At 41.2% G+C, this 15,167-nt stretch overlaps 1 protein-coding gene across 3 annotated transcripts in view; it reads left to right on the forward strand.

The window, feature by feature from the left end:
* Positions 1–15,167, forward strand: part of Gpatch8 (G-patch domain containing 8) — a 69,594-nt gene that overhangs the window by 23,239 nt on the left and 31,188 nt on the right. The window contains exon 1 of one of the 3 annotated variants that reach the window (XM_052196342.1): positions 7,754–7,776. The exons of the other annotated variants lie outside the window; for them this stretch is intronic. The gene's annotated coding sequence lies outside the window, so the exon portion shown is untranslated. Of the gene's footprint in view, positions 1–7,753; positions 7,777–15,167 lie in introns of those variants that run through there. 3 annotated transcript variants of the gene reach the window in all.

Raw genomic sequence — 15,167 nt, forward strand, 5'->3', positions numbered from 1 at the left:
CTTGGCCTCAAACTACCTCTAGTAATCTTTTCTACTCTCCCGCTCCTTCTCATTCTGTGGCTCATTCTGTCTTTACCCGTGTCTAGCTTCTTCTCTTCAGTCTGTCTCTGTAAAACTGAGGTAACACTGCCTCCTCCTCCCTCCCTGCTGCTGCACTCTCCCTCTCAGCTCTACTCCACGAACTCTCCCGTGTTCCTGTGCTTCACTCTCTTCCTCCTGTGCTGTTTGCCTCTCCCTTAAGTAGATTCCCTTTCCCCTCTCTTCTGGTGAGAGTTGGACATATCCTAGTCTGCCAAATCTTTCTGCCGTTCAATTAGACATCGCCTTCAAGCATGGGTGCTTCCTTCTATAAACTAACTTTACCTTCATAGTTTGGGATTAAAGGTGTGTGCTAAAGGCTGAGCCATGCCCTAACTAGAAACAGGTTCAAATATCCTATAACACCCAAAATTTTCTTACAAATTGTTGTATTCAGGGATGGCACATAGGAGATAATCAGTAGATATATTTAAAAAAAAAAAACTCTTTCTGAATATTAACCTTTTCATTTGGAGAGATAATACAAACATTTGACTGCCAATAAACTTATTTTCAAGTGGCATAAAAATGTCCTGCAGAAATGCAAGAGTGCTGTATGACTTAGGGCAATTTGTGTGGTAGAGACCATAGGCTTTGTAAAGGTTCAAAATCAAAATTAAAGATAGGCTAAGAACATTTCTTTACTCTTAGCATTGTGGAGGCAGAGGCAGGTGGATCTCTGAGTTTCTGTTTGTAGCCCGCCTAAACTACATAGCAAGTTTTAGGCCAGTTAGGGCTATTTACCTGGATTAGTTAGGAAATACATTTGAATCCAAAAGTAATTCATATTGAGTGTCAGAAATTTTATAATTAGAGCATGGGGAGGTAAGTATGTTCTTTTCTCTTTGTGTTTTTTGTGTTTTGTTTTTTTTTCTTTTTGTGGTACCAGGGATCAACTCGTGTCTCATGCAAAATGGTCTGCAAATTTTCTGTCACTAAGCTGCACCCCCCAGACTGTGTGTATGCGTGCACACGCAGACAGGTAAATGGATACTTATACAGAACAGGGTGGCCTCAGGAATAGCTTACCTCTGCACTCAGTAAGTGCTGGGATCAAAGACAATCACTACCACTGCCCATCAATCTAAGTTTTTAAAAAAAGACTGTATTGAATTTTGATTCTCTTTACATTTTTACTTTCTTGAAAAGAAGGTTGTTTGTTGAGATAGATATTACTCCGTAGTTCAGCGGCCTCAAGCCATGGCTCTCTTGGCTCTGATTTCCCAGGTGTTGGGAATATAGCTCAGAGAGTAGTGCCACACCCAGTGAACTTTGGAGTCTGCTGCATCAGGCTTACTGATTAGCAGCTCTCCCCCTCCGTGGTGACTGGCACATAAATGAGCCCACAATAACCCAAATATGTTTTTTGAAAATTACAAGGGATACCAGCATGGTTTGGGCAGTTATGTTTAATCCCAGCACTCAGGAAACAGAGACAGGCAGATCTCTGAGTTTGAGGCCAACCTGGTCTACAGAATTAGTTCCAGGAAGACAAGAATACACAAAGAAACTCTGATGTGAATGAATATTGTTATTGTAAACAATAAACAAGGTTATTTGAAGTTTAATTTTGCTGGCCTCAGAACTCAGAAATTTACCTGCCTCTGCCTCCCAAGTGCTGGGATTAAAGGCGTGCATCACCACCGCCCCACTGGTATATTTTTTGAGACAGGATCTTGTAACATAGCCTTTGCTGGTCTAAAACTTGATGTGTAGACCAGACTGGTCTTTATTTTGTACCTGTCATCCTGCTTCTTGAATGCTGAGATTACAGCTTTTATTTTTTATTTTTTTTTCTTCTTTTTGGGTTGGGAGTAAGGCTGGAAGTTAGCCCAGGCTGGCCTCGAAGTCTCTGTGTAACTTGAGGTTAACCCTGATCTGTGATCCTGCAGCCTTAGCCTGTTAAGTACTAGAATTACATATTTTTGCCACTATGCCCAGCCTATTTTCTAGTCTAGTTGTGATAAAACATACAACTAATTTTTCTATCATAGCATCTTTCTTCCTCTCATTTTTTTTTTCTGTTCTTTTGTTTTTTGTTTCCTTAGTATCCAGCGAGGGATTTTGTATATCCTGTGTCCATACTCTATTACAGCGCCATACCCTAGGCTTTCTTGTTTTAATCTCTTGCTTTGTGTTTTGTTGTTGTTGTTTTCTTTTTATTTTATGTATATGAGCACACTGTAGCTGTCTTCAGACATCAGAAGAGGGCATCCAGTCCTGTTGTAGATGGTTGTGAGCAACCATGTGGTTTGTGGGAATTGAATTCAGGATTTCTGGAAGAGCAGTCACTGCTCTTAACCACTGAGCCATCTTCTCTAGCCTTTGTTTGTTCTTTTGAAACAGGGTCTCACTTATATAGCCCAGACTGACTCTGGACTCTGTTTTGTGATGGCTAGGATAGTGTCACTTGGCTATTTGATGTGTGTAGTTTAGTGTTGATAAATATGTTTACATTGTTGATCTTTTAAAAATAGTCAAAAATCTTTTAAAGATTAACGGTCAAGTTAATTTTTTAAATAGCCTTATTTCTTAGTGTCAGATTCAACATTGTGCAGATATTATTCCAGATATTGTCGTGTAACTTTCTCCAGTTGACAGAATTTGACCTAGAATAGATCATAGTAATGGCACATTTAAGTAATTTGTTGCAGATTCTTTTTCACTGTTCTAAATCTTTGCTATAAGTAATTATAAGAAGAAAGCCCTGCTACTCTAAAAAATGTAACTACCCTTTTGGTATTATACACTTTCAGTGTATGTTATTCTAGACTCACACATTTGTGGATTCTATACATTTATCAGCTTTAATTCTTATTTGAATTTACAACTCTTAACATATTGAACATGCAACCATTTACTAAAATTTAAACCTTGTCTCCAAGGTTTTTGTTTTTGTTTTTTTTTGGGGGGGGGCAAGAATTGGAATATTATTTCAGCCCAAGCAAGGCCTTTACAGGTGGCAGGCCATACTTCTTTCGGGGCTTCCCTGTTGATAGTGGGCACTGGCAAGGTTGAGAATGGAGAGTGTTGATTCCAGAATAAACTTCTTTATGTTGGGGTGTACTTTGTAATCTGGATTTGGTTTTGTATTTGAATTTTATTATTTGATGTTTCCTTTTTGTTAATTGTAATGTTTTAAGTGCCCTTACTATATATGGCACATACTAATTGTTACTGTTAAAAATAAAGATCTACAGAAAAGTTATCTGCCCTCTGAAGGAGAGAACCCAGCTTGTGAGAAACAGTTTGAACCATTATGTATTATAGAAGCAGAGGATATAATTAACTCAGAACAAAGCAAGAATGACTTACACTTGTATTTTGTGACCATTAGACTGGATGCATTTCAAAAAAAAAAATTTATAACATTTTTGCAGCTTTGAAATGGAAACCTTGTTTTGCTGTAAAATATCTTTCTTAGTAGGTTTAGCTCAGAAGTGGTACTGGAACCTCCTTTGCTACATTGTCTAAGCTATTTGTTGGTTTGGCTGTTTTGTATTAATGGCTGTCTTAGGGTTTTACTGCTGTGAAGAGACACCATGGCCAAGGCAACTCTTGTAAGGACAACATTTAATTAGGGCTGGCTTACAGGTTCAGAGGTTCAGCCCAGTATCATCAAGGCCGGAGCATGGCAGCATCCAGGCAGGCATGGTGCAGGAGGAGCTGAGAGTTCTACATCTTCATCTGAAGGCTGCTAGCAGAATACTGGCTTCCAGGCAGCTAGGACAAGGGTCTTTTTTTTTTTTCTTTTTTTTTTTTAATTTATTTATTTATTATATGTAAGTACACTGTAGCTGTCTTCAGACACTCCAGAAGAGGGTGTCGGATCTAGTTATGGATGGTTGTGAGCCACCATGTGGTTGCTGGGATTTGAACTTAGGACCTCTGGAAGAGCAGTCAGTGCTCTTAACCGCTAAGCCATCTCTCCAGCCCAGGACAAGGGTCTTATAGCCCACACCTACTCCAGCAGGGCCACACCTTCTAATCGAGCCACTCCTTGGATCGAACATATACAAACAATCTCAATGGCAAACTAAAAGTTGCAGTGCAGTCTTGGGAAGACTGAATGGGATCTGATACTGTCTCAGAGCTCATCCTGTCTAGAAAGGGAAACTGGCTGAGAGACAGCTTGCATATCACTGAGCTACTAGCTTATTTGCCTATGTGTGGTGGCCCATGCCTATAATCTCAGAACTCAGGAATCTGAAGCAGGTGGATTGCCTTGAGTTCAAAGTGAGACCCTATCTCAAAAGACATTGTTTCTGCTTTTTAATCTTATTTCCCAGACCTCCCCCCCCCCCCCCGCAAAAAAGAAATCTTGCTCCTTTAACCATTTGAGACCTTTGAAGTGTTTTTTGTTTTGTTTTTTGTTTGTTTTGTTTGTTTTAAGACCAGGGTTCATACCATGCCTTATATTTTTGTGACATCTTCTGTTATTAATTTTTATTTTATTATTTTATGTATTGGGTGTTTTGCCTACATGTCTGTCTGTCTGTGGTGCTTACTGAGGCCCAGAAAAGGCTTTGGATCCTGTGAGACTGTAGTTACAGATGGTTGGTCAAGGAATTGAACCTGTGTCTTCTAGAAGAGCAGCCAGTGCTCTTAACTGGGGAATGATCTCTTCAGTCTCCCCTGCCCCCCTTTTAATGTATATGAGTACATTGTAGCTATCTTTAGACACACCAGAAGAGGCTAACTGATCCCATTAAAGATGGTTGTGAACCACCATGTGGGTGCTGGGATTAAACTTGAGACCTCTTGAAGATGAGTCAGTGCTCTTAACCACTGAGTCATCTCTCCAACCCCCAGCCCCTTCTTTTTTTAAGCTTTGTTTTTATTTAAGTGTATAGCTGTGTGATTCTTTGGTGGTACATGTAAGAGTGAACGCCTGAAGGTTAGAGGACAGCTTTCAGGAGACTTTCACCATGTAGGTTTTAGGGATTGAACTCAGGTGGGGCAGTGGTGGTGCACGTTTTTAATCGGGGGGGGGGGGGGAGGGAGGGAGAGAGAGAGAAAGGAGGGAAGAAAGAAAGAACAGAACAAAAGAAAGAAAGAAGAAAGAAATTTTACTCAGGTCATAGGGCTTGGTGGCAAGTGCCTTTACCCACTGAGCCATGTCATGAGCCCCTTTGAAGGGTTGCAGAAGGAAGGGCTTCTTTACTAACTCATCAGTCTTGGTTCAGCCAGCCAAGCTATATGTTAATTGCAGGAGGTCCATTTCTTGAACAAAATTAAGAATGTGGTTGTCCTGAATATTCCTGTGGTCTTTTTTTTTTACATTAATATGTTCATTGCCAACGGTAGATTAATAGGGGGAAAGCTTTTTTCCCTTTCTTTCTTTGTTTCTTTCTTTCTTTTCATTTTTATATATGTGAGAACATTGTCACTGTCTTCAGACACACAGGAAGAGGGCATCAGATCCCCTTATAGATGGTTGTGAGTCACCATGGATTGCTCTGGAAGAGAGGCCAGTGCTCTTAACTGTTGATTCATTTCTCCAGTCCTGCTCTTCTTAAAAATATGGGTTTTCAGTTATTTTTGTGTAGAAGTGCTTCATTTGGGTCAGGAGCAGTGTCGTGTTGTGCTGTGTTTGCTTTGGTGATTGCATCTTGCTCTGTAGCTCAGGATGCTTTCATACCTGTCAGTCCTGCCATGGCCTTCAGAGTGTCTGGGCCATAGGTAGATATTTTAAATGTTTAAAGCTGTACATTTATTTGTTTATAGTTTATGTGTGGGTGCATATGCAAATGAAGTCGGAGGACAACTTGTGGGAGTTGGTTTTCTCTACATGTATGTCATTGGGAGCAGACTCAGCTTATAAGAGGCCTTGATGCCTTTCACTGGGCCATTTTGCTAGACACATACTTTTGTCAATCGTCTTTTCTTTTTTTAATTAGTGTGTATTGATGTGCTCTGCACACAGTCCACTCAGTTACATTGTGCCGTGATCGAATGTGGAGGTTAGAGTAGGTTATTTGCTTTTCCCTTTTTTTTTAATTTTTTTTTTTTTTTGGATTTGGTTTTTTCGAGACAGGGTTTCTCTGTGTAGCCCTGGCTGTCCTGGAACTCACTCTGTAGACCAGGCTGGCCTCGAACTCAGAAATCCGCCTGCCTCTGCCTCCTAAGTGCTGGGATTACAGGCGTGCGCCACCACAGCTCGGCTATGCTTCTCCCTTTTTAAGTCAGATCCCCCTCCCCCCTTTTCCTCCCCCTCCCCTTCCCTCCTCCAGATGTGCATGTACTCTAAACTAGCTGGCCCAAGAGTTTCTGAGTTATTCTTCTGTCTCCGCCTCTCATCCTGAAGAAGGAATGGCAGGGTTGTAGGTAGCCACCATTGTACCTGGCTTTTTATGTGGATCCAGAGGCTTAAACTCAGGTTGTCAGGCATGCACAGATAGTGTTCTTACCCAGCAAGCCATCTCCTAGCCCTCATTTGTTTTCTTTCCTTCCTTCCCTCCTGCTCTCCCTTCCTTCCTTTCTGTCTTCCTTCCCTCACTCCTCCCTTCACTCCCTCCCTCCCTTCCTTCTGCTTTTCTTTTTTCTTTTGGGCACTAGCAGGGGTGAGGTGGGGATAGTAGTACATGATACAGGCTGTCTTCCTATAGCTCTGGCTGTCCTGGGTTTCACAAAGTAGACCTGGCTTGTCTTTAATTCAAAGAGATCTGCCTGCATCTGCCTCACAAATGCTGTGATTAAAGACAAAGGCTGGAGATAAAAATGTGTGCCACCTGGCCTTTCTCCTTCTACTTTTTGAGACAAAGTCTCAAAAAATCTGGCATCCAGGGCATTAGGTAATCAAGGACGACCTTGAACTCTTGATCTTCCTACATCCAGAGTTCTGAGATGATGGGTGGTTATGTACTTGGCTTTATAGGTGCTAGAGATCGAACCCAGAACAACTGTTGTTGTTGTTGTTGTTGTTGTCTGGTTTTTTGTTTTGGTTTTGTGGGGTGGTTATTTATTTTTGAGACAGGGTTTCTCTGCGCAGCCCTGGCTGTCCTGGAGCTTGTTTTGTAGGCCTTGAATTTATAGACACACCCAGTAAACCTGGGACTTCTTGCACTTTGCCAATCGACCAAATCCCCAGCCATGTTGATCCGTTTTCTTTATATATTCTGTGACAGGTGAGTGGCATATTGTAAAAGTACAGCCTATTTTTCCCTGTGAAATTTAGAAAAATGAAAATAATATTAAGTACACATTATAGGCCAAATGTTGATCTAGGATCTGTGTTTCTCACATTCCTGTTTAATAAAATAGTAGTTTTTCAGGGGGATGAGTTGAGACAATGTCTCGCATACCTGATACTGGCCTCAGACTCAGGATAGCCAAAGCTGGCCTTGAACTCCTGATCCTTCTTGGATCAGCCTCCTGAATGCCGGGATCATAGGTGTGTATCAGTGTGTTTGCTTTGACCACTGTGTAGCCTGTGCTGGCCTTCAACTCTCAGTGATCCTCCTGCCCTTGTCTTTCTAGTGCTGGCATTATGAGTACCAGGCCAAGTTAAGTGTGGTCATTTTATAAATTGAAACAGTTTTAGAAAAGTCCCACAGCTACTGAGTATCTGCCATTTAAGTATAAGCATGATCTTAAATATACTTTATGCCCCTTTTCCTTTCAGAGAAAGCTGATACTGAAAATAGGAATGGATTGGGGGAGGTCAGGAAACATAGCTCCTCTGAATCACGAAGCAAGGTATGGATTGTCAGGAAGGCTTGTGCCTAGTGTGGCGGTTCCTCTGACCCAAGCTTCTGGAAGGTAAAGAGTCAAGAGTCCTGGTGTGAGGCCTATAGCTTGAGACCAGCTTGTTTCCGAAGCTTACTTTACACAGACCTTATATAGTTTCTTCCTGATGGATAAGTAGGCCTTAGTACATTTATCAAAGGCAAGCCTGGTCTTAGAAATCTCTGAGTTAGATTTAGTATTATATAAAAGTATAAATTTAACATTATATAAAATTAGTATTATAATATATTAAATCATATAAAGGTATTATTAAACTCATGTAACTAAAAGCATACACTTAGTATTATATAAAAATAGTATTATATAAAAGTATAGATTTAGTATTATTAAAAGTATAAATTACTTTTATAATTTTATAATAGTCAGCCTTTAACTTTATTTTAGATTTATTTAATTATTTTATGTGTATGAGTGTTTTACCTTCATGTGTGTCTGTGTATCACATTTGTGCTTGGTGTGGAAGCAGAAAGCTTCCATGTGAGTGGTGTGAATCGAACCCTAGTCCTTTGCAACAACAAATGCTCTTAACTACTGAGCCAACTCTCCAGCCAGCCTTTAACGTTTTTCTGCGCAAGATCCTACTATATAATCTAGACTAACATTGAATTTATAAACCAATACTAAGATTATAGATGAACAGAAACACATCTAGCTGTCTTTAGTTGATATAGATAAACTCAGATGGTAAATAATTAGAATTCAATCTTCAGTAAGATTTAATTTTTCAAAAAATATTTATCTGTAGAGTCAAGAAAGATGGCTCAGTGGTTAAGAGCACTTGTCGCTCTGTGGAGGACCTGGATTTACCTTCCAGCGTCCACATAGTGGTTCCAACCATCAGTAACTCCACTTTCAGGAGATCTAAAGCCATTAACCTTCAGGTACCAGGTACACATGTGCACATGCATACATGCAGCAGGTAAAACACCCACACATTAAAAAAATCTTAAATTTAAAAGATGTATTTAAGCCCGGCGGTAGTGGCACACGCCTGTAATCCCAGCACGTAGGAGGCAGAGGCAGGCGGATTTCTGAGTTCGAGGCCAGCCTGGTCTACAGAGTGAGTTCCAGGACAGCCAGGGCTACACAGAGAAACCCTGTCTCAAAAAAACCAAATCCAAAAACCAAATAAAAAAGATGTATTTATGTTTATGTATGTATTTCTTTGACACTCTATGCCACATGTTGGGGCTCCCTGTTAGGGCAGAAAAGGGGGTTGGATCCCTTGGAGCTGGAAGTATAGTTTCAAGCATCCTGAAGTAAGTGCTGGATTCTGAACTCCGTTCCTTATGAAGAATAGTGTGCATTTTTAGCCACTAAACCATCTTTTCAGCCCCAAGAGGTCTACTTTTTAGAGCTAAAATGATGGTGATAGGCGCTAGAGCTAGAGCCCAGCAGTTTAGAGCTTCTGTTGCTCATGCAGAGGACCAGGACTCAGTCCACAGCACCCACGTGACCATGTGCACCTCTAGTGCTAGGGCTCCAACACCCTCCTCTGACTCTGGACACCAGCCATGTACATGGTGCACATAGGCAAAACACTGGTCCGTGTAAAATCTTTTTTTTTTTTTTTTTTTTTTTTTTGGGTTTTTTGGATTTGGTTTTTTTTTCGAGACAGGGTTTCTCTGTGTAGCCCTGGCTGTCCTGGAACTCACTCTGTAGACCAGGCTGGCCTCGATCTCAGAGATCCGCCTGCCTCTGCTTCCCAGAGTGCTGGGATTACAGGCGTGAGCCACCACCACCCGGGGCTGCGGCTGCCTGTAAAATCTTAAAAGTACATACATTTAAAACAGAAAGGGTGGGCCTGGTGACGCATACCTTAAATCCCAGCACTCGGGGCTGATGCAAGTGTATTACTGTGAGCTCAAGGCCAGCCTGGTCCACACAGTGTGTTCCAGGACCTTCAAAGCAAAACTAGAAAGAAAGGCATCAGAGATCAGTAGCTGCAAGGAAGTGGGTGAACTACTGAGAGACAGAAGTAGTAATGGAAAAGATCACTTGGTTTTCATTATAGGGGTTGTCTGTTTGTTTCTCTGTTTGCTTGTTCTTTCTCTGTGTAGCTCTGGCTGTGCTAAGAATAAAAGCATCCCACCACTGCCTGGCTCATTAGAGGTTATCATATTAAAGAGTTTATCAAGGGGCTCTAGAGATGGCTTAGCAGTTAAGAGCCTATGTATACTGCTCTTGGCAGAAAACTGGAGTTTAGTTCCCAGAACTCCTCTATCAGGTGGCTCAAACTGTTTGTAACTCTAGTTCCAGGGGATTCAGACACTGCTGGCTTCATGTGCATGTACCCACACAAGAAATACACCCATATACATAATGAAAAATAATAAAAATTAAAATTTAAAGGATACGTAAAGAGACGTTAATTATAGTAAGTTCATAGTATAATAATAATTTCAAACTAAAATTAAAGGTAGAAAACAATTTTTGTTTTTATCATTCTACTTACTATTTTTTTAGTTATAAAGAAAAGAAGGTGGAGCTGGGACGATAGCTCAGTCAGCAAAGTGTTTGTCATGCAAGTGTGAAGATCTAAGTTTGATCCTTAGAGCCCATGAAAAAAAAGCCAGTTACTGTGGTGTACACTTGTGATCCCAGCTGGAGAGGCAGAAATGGGCAGCAGCCTCCAGGTCAAAGAGAGACCCAGACTGTCTCTAAAAACAAGGATGGCGCCTGAGGAACTGCGCCAGGGCCTACCTCTAACCCTGCATACACAGTGACTCAGTCGAGAAGCAGCAAGGTAAATTAATTTGGAAGAATAACTAAATAAAGGTTTTTTGTGTTTGTGAAGCAGGGTCTCATCTACCTCAGATTAGCCTCAAGCTTGCTGTAGATGAAGACCTTAAATTCCTGATCCTCAGGCCTCTGCCTCCCAGATGCCAAATTACAGGTGTACACTACCACTACCCTGCCTAACTAAATGCAAGACCACCTTTTCATTTGTTTGTTTGCTTGTTTTTAAAGGTAGGTCTCACTATGCAGGCCTGGCTGCCCTATGACTTACACTGTGTAGACCAGGCTGGCCTCAAACCGAAAGAGATCCACCCACCTTTGCCTCTCAAGTGCTGGGAGTAAAGACATGTCCCACAATGCTCAGCACAAATGAAACTTCTAGAGATCATTTTTATGGATTTATTTTTTTAAATCTTTGAGGAAAAAGATGGTAATGTCATGTGTGTGCATTGTGTGTGGAGGTCAGAGGTAATTTGCCTCTGCATTTGCTAGGCTAGCTGGCCTGCAAGGGTTACAGTATTCTCTTGGGAAATAAATTCTCATTTTTCAGATCAGGAAATTGACTCTTATTTTCTGAGACAAGATTCTTCTGTGGCTCTGTATTATTTAGGCAGCCCTGAACTTCTGCCTCCAGGAAGTTTCCATTTCAAATAGCAATTTGTCCAAGATTCCATAGCAAATAAGTAGCATCATGCTAAAACTTGTGCATTTTTTCTATTTTAATAGACTACTATGAGTAGGTTATTTCTATATTTATGGATTTATTTAGTGATTCTAGGTTTGTTTGGTTCTTTTGGATTTTTTTGTTTTTTGTTTGTTTGTTTGTTTTTGGGGTTTTTTAAAATTGGTTTTTTGAGATAGGGTTTCTCTGTATAGCCCTGGCTGTCCTGGAACTCACTCTGTAGACCAGGCTGGCCTCGAACTCAGAAATCCACCTGCCTCTCCCTCCCAAGTGCTGGGATTAAAGACGTGCGCCACCACTGCCCAGTTGTGATTCTAGGTATTAAGCCCAGGACTTTGTTTATGCTGGCCAAGTGTTTTATTCCTGAGCTCTTTCTGTGTGTGTGTGTGTGTGTGTGTGTGTGTGTGTGTGTGTATAAATCAGTGCCTTTAATCTAGTTCTAGTTCTTTAGGAAGCTAAATTAGGTAGTAGAAACCTTTCACAGATTTTTGTGGATTTTCTTTCTTTTGTTTTTGTTATAGTTTTGTTTTTCGAGATAGGGATTCTCTGTTTAGCCCTGGCTGTCTTGGTACTTGCTCTATAGACCAGGTTGGCCTCAAGCTCACAGAGATCTGCCTGCCTCTGCCTCCTGAGTACTGGGATTAAAGGTGTGTGCCATCATGCCTGGCGTATTTTGTTTGTTAAAAGATTTTCTAATCTCTCAAAAGGAAATACTAAAATTTTGGTCCCTTATAATTTTCTCCTTTTTATTTTTGCACCGTGCACACATGTGTGCATGCGTGCGTTCAGTTTACATGAGTTTATTTATCGGGGACAGAATACCATAGTATGTGTGGAGATTAGACAATACCTTTTGGGAGTTCCTAATATGCAGGTCCTATTGATCTAACTCAGGACTGTTAGATTGGTGGCACGTGTCTTTACCCATGAGCTGTCTTCACCACCTCTCCTTGGTATTTTTGTTTGTTTTGTTTTTGTTTTTCGAGGCAGGGTCTTGCCGTGTAAACAGGTAGGCTTCAAATTTGAGATGTTCTCCTTGCCATATCTTCTATGTGCTGAGATTACAGGAGTGAGCCACTGTGCTTCCTTGATGCTTTTTCGTATGTTTTCTTTTCCTTCTCTGTTCTACTTTAATTTTTATTATCTGTGTATTTCTTTTATCCTTCCTGAACTATAAGTTTCTAAAGACTTGTAATTGATATGTTTTTGCATGTTCTTTGTTGTTGCTTTGCATGATTTATTCTATGTATGTTTTCCGACTCCTTAGAATAACCCAAACATTAATCCTTGAAGACAGACTTCAGGCCAGGCAGGTGTCTCGGGAGGCGAGTGTGCTCGCTGTGAAGCTCAGCCAGTTGAGCTTAGAATCCCAGACCCACAGGGGGAGGAGAGAGACTCCTCCCAGTTGTCCTCTGACTTCTGGTGGCACATGCATGCCATGAGATTCACTACCACGTCCACGACCACGACCGCCGCCACCACCAGTAAATAAATGAGTGAGTGAATGAACGAATGTGTAAAAATACCAGTCCTCCCCCCCATAACTTAATTCCCAGAAATAACAACTCTGAGACTAATTATTTAATAAATACCTAGGCCATAAGGTTCAACTTGTTCTCTGATTTGTTCTTAACTTATTCCTTTTATTGTAACCTGAGTTCAGCTATGTGCTGATTTATATACGTCGTCTCAGCATTCTGGGGTGAATCTCTCTAGTCTGACTATTTCCCAGAATCCCTCTATTCCTGACAGATGTTCTACCTCCTATTTTCTGCCTCAGCTCCTTGGCCATAAGCTTTTTTATCGACAGATGAAGCTTGCAAGAGATTCTCTCTATATGTGTAAATTGGATGAGGAAGAGGGGTGGGGTGAATTAGGAGCTGAGCAGATGAGGTGTCCTGTAATCCCAGCGCTCCAGAGGCTGGGGCAGGAGAGTCATGCGCAGGCAGGCCTGAGCTACCTGACGTAACTGGGTGTGAGGAGAACAAACAGGTAAACTCATACCTACTTAGGACTTAGAGACGAACATATAACAAATACAATTTGAGTCTTATAATGGTGGTACTAGAAAAATTGAACAATTTAACTTAGAATTTCCGTTTATTTAACAATTTAGCAGACAGAAATGTTACCATTATGAGAATATTGAAGCAAGCAACTATTTCACATTTGACCAAATATATTTGCTAATAGATGTATGAAACAGATATCTATTGGTTGTTGGTATCTTTTCCATGAGAAACAATGGTTGCTATTAATTTTATTAAAATTTTTTTATTTTATTTTTTACTTATGCACTTTACATCCGATCACTGCCCCCCTTCCTGTCACCACCTCCCACAATCCTTCCCCATCCCTCTCCCCTTCTCCTCTAGGTCCCCCTGGGTACCCCTCCACCCTGGGACTTCCAAGTCTGGGAAGTGAGGTGCTTCCTCTCCCACTGAAGCCAGACACGGCAGCCCAGCTAGAAGAACAAATCCCACATACAGGCGACAGCTTTTGGGATAGCCTCTGTTCCAGTTGTTCAAGACCCACATGGAGACCAAGCTACACATCTGCTACATATGTGTGGAGAGGCCTAGATCCAGCCCATGTTTATTTAAAATTTGTATTACATTTATCTATATATATGGTGTGTGTGTATGGAGGTCAAAGAACAGTTTGAGGGGGTTGTCTCTCTCCTATCATGAGATTTGCAGATCCTGCACTCAGGCTTGGTGGTTAGCTCCTTTTCCTGCCGATCCATTTTGCTTGCTTACCCACCCCCTACCCACCCCCAACCTCGGCCCACATTCCACTTTGGTATTTTTTTCCCTCGATAGTTTCCATGTGGCCAAGGCTTCCTTGGGTCATACTCACTGTGTAGCTGAAGATTCCTCTGCTGTCACTCTGATTGACATTGATTACAGATTATGTGGTATTGGGATAAATGCCAGGGCTTTGTATGTGTTAGGCAAACACTACCAACTGAACCATACCCCCAAAGTTGGGAAGAATATAAGACTATCAAGTAAAAAGTATATTTTATTTAGAAGCAGTGTTATAAAGAAAAGAAAGAAGCTGAAAGCAAACCCACTCTCAGTGCTTGGGAAACTCAGGAGAATTAACAGCTCACAGCCAGCCTGGGTCTCATCACAAACCTGCTTCTAAAAACAAGAACAAAGAGATTGCCACCAACATAAATAGCAGGGTATATTATTTAGAAAAGAAAACATTTAATGTCTTCTAAGCACATAACCCCTCACCCCCACCAAGGTATGGATAGTGTCAGTATATACCCTGGAATAGCCTCAATCAAAATCCTCCTGCCCCAACTTCCGGAGTGTTGGGATTGTGGGTATATGCCAGAATGCCCTGCAAATCTGATTTTGTCTGTTGTTGTTGTTATTGTTGTTTTTCCTTTGAGACTTTTAATGAAGCCCTGGATGTCTTGAAACTCATTATGGAGACCAGGCTGGCCTTGAACTTAAAGGTGTCTGCCTGCCTCTACCTTTGCCTCCGTAATATTACCTAATTTTTTTTTTATTCCTCCCTGCCACAGACTCTTGCTTCTTCAGTCTCCTGAGTGCTGGGGTTAAAGGACTGTGCATGTCCATGAGTGTTATGTGTGTGTTTGAATGCCATGGCATGTGTGTGGTCACAGTACAACTTTGTGGAGTTCGTTTTCGCCCTTTCCCTTTCCATGGGTTCCAAGGATTGAGCTCAACTGCAGTCCAGCCTTACAGCAAGATCTTTCCTCTGCAGACACGTCACTTTAGATCAAAGCATTCCTCTCTGGTTCCTAAAGTCTCACTTTCATTTCATGATCAGAAACACATTTAGTCTATTTCTTATAAGTCCCCATAGTCTTTACAGTTTCACGACACAACCCAGGTTACAAAAAAAAAAAAATGGATGTGGCTCCTTTGTAATTCCAGTG

This window comes from Apodemus sylvaticus, chromosome 10 (assembly GCF_947179515.1).
Source record: "Apodemus sylvaticus chromosome 10, mApoSyl1.1, whole genome shotgun sequence".
NCBI lineage: Eukaryota > Metazoa > Chordata > Mammalia > Rodentia > Muridae > Apodemus > Apodemus sylvaticus.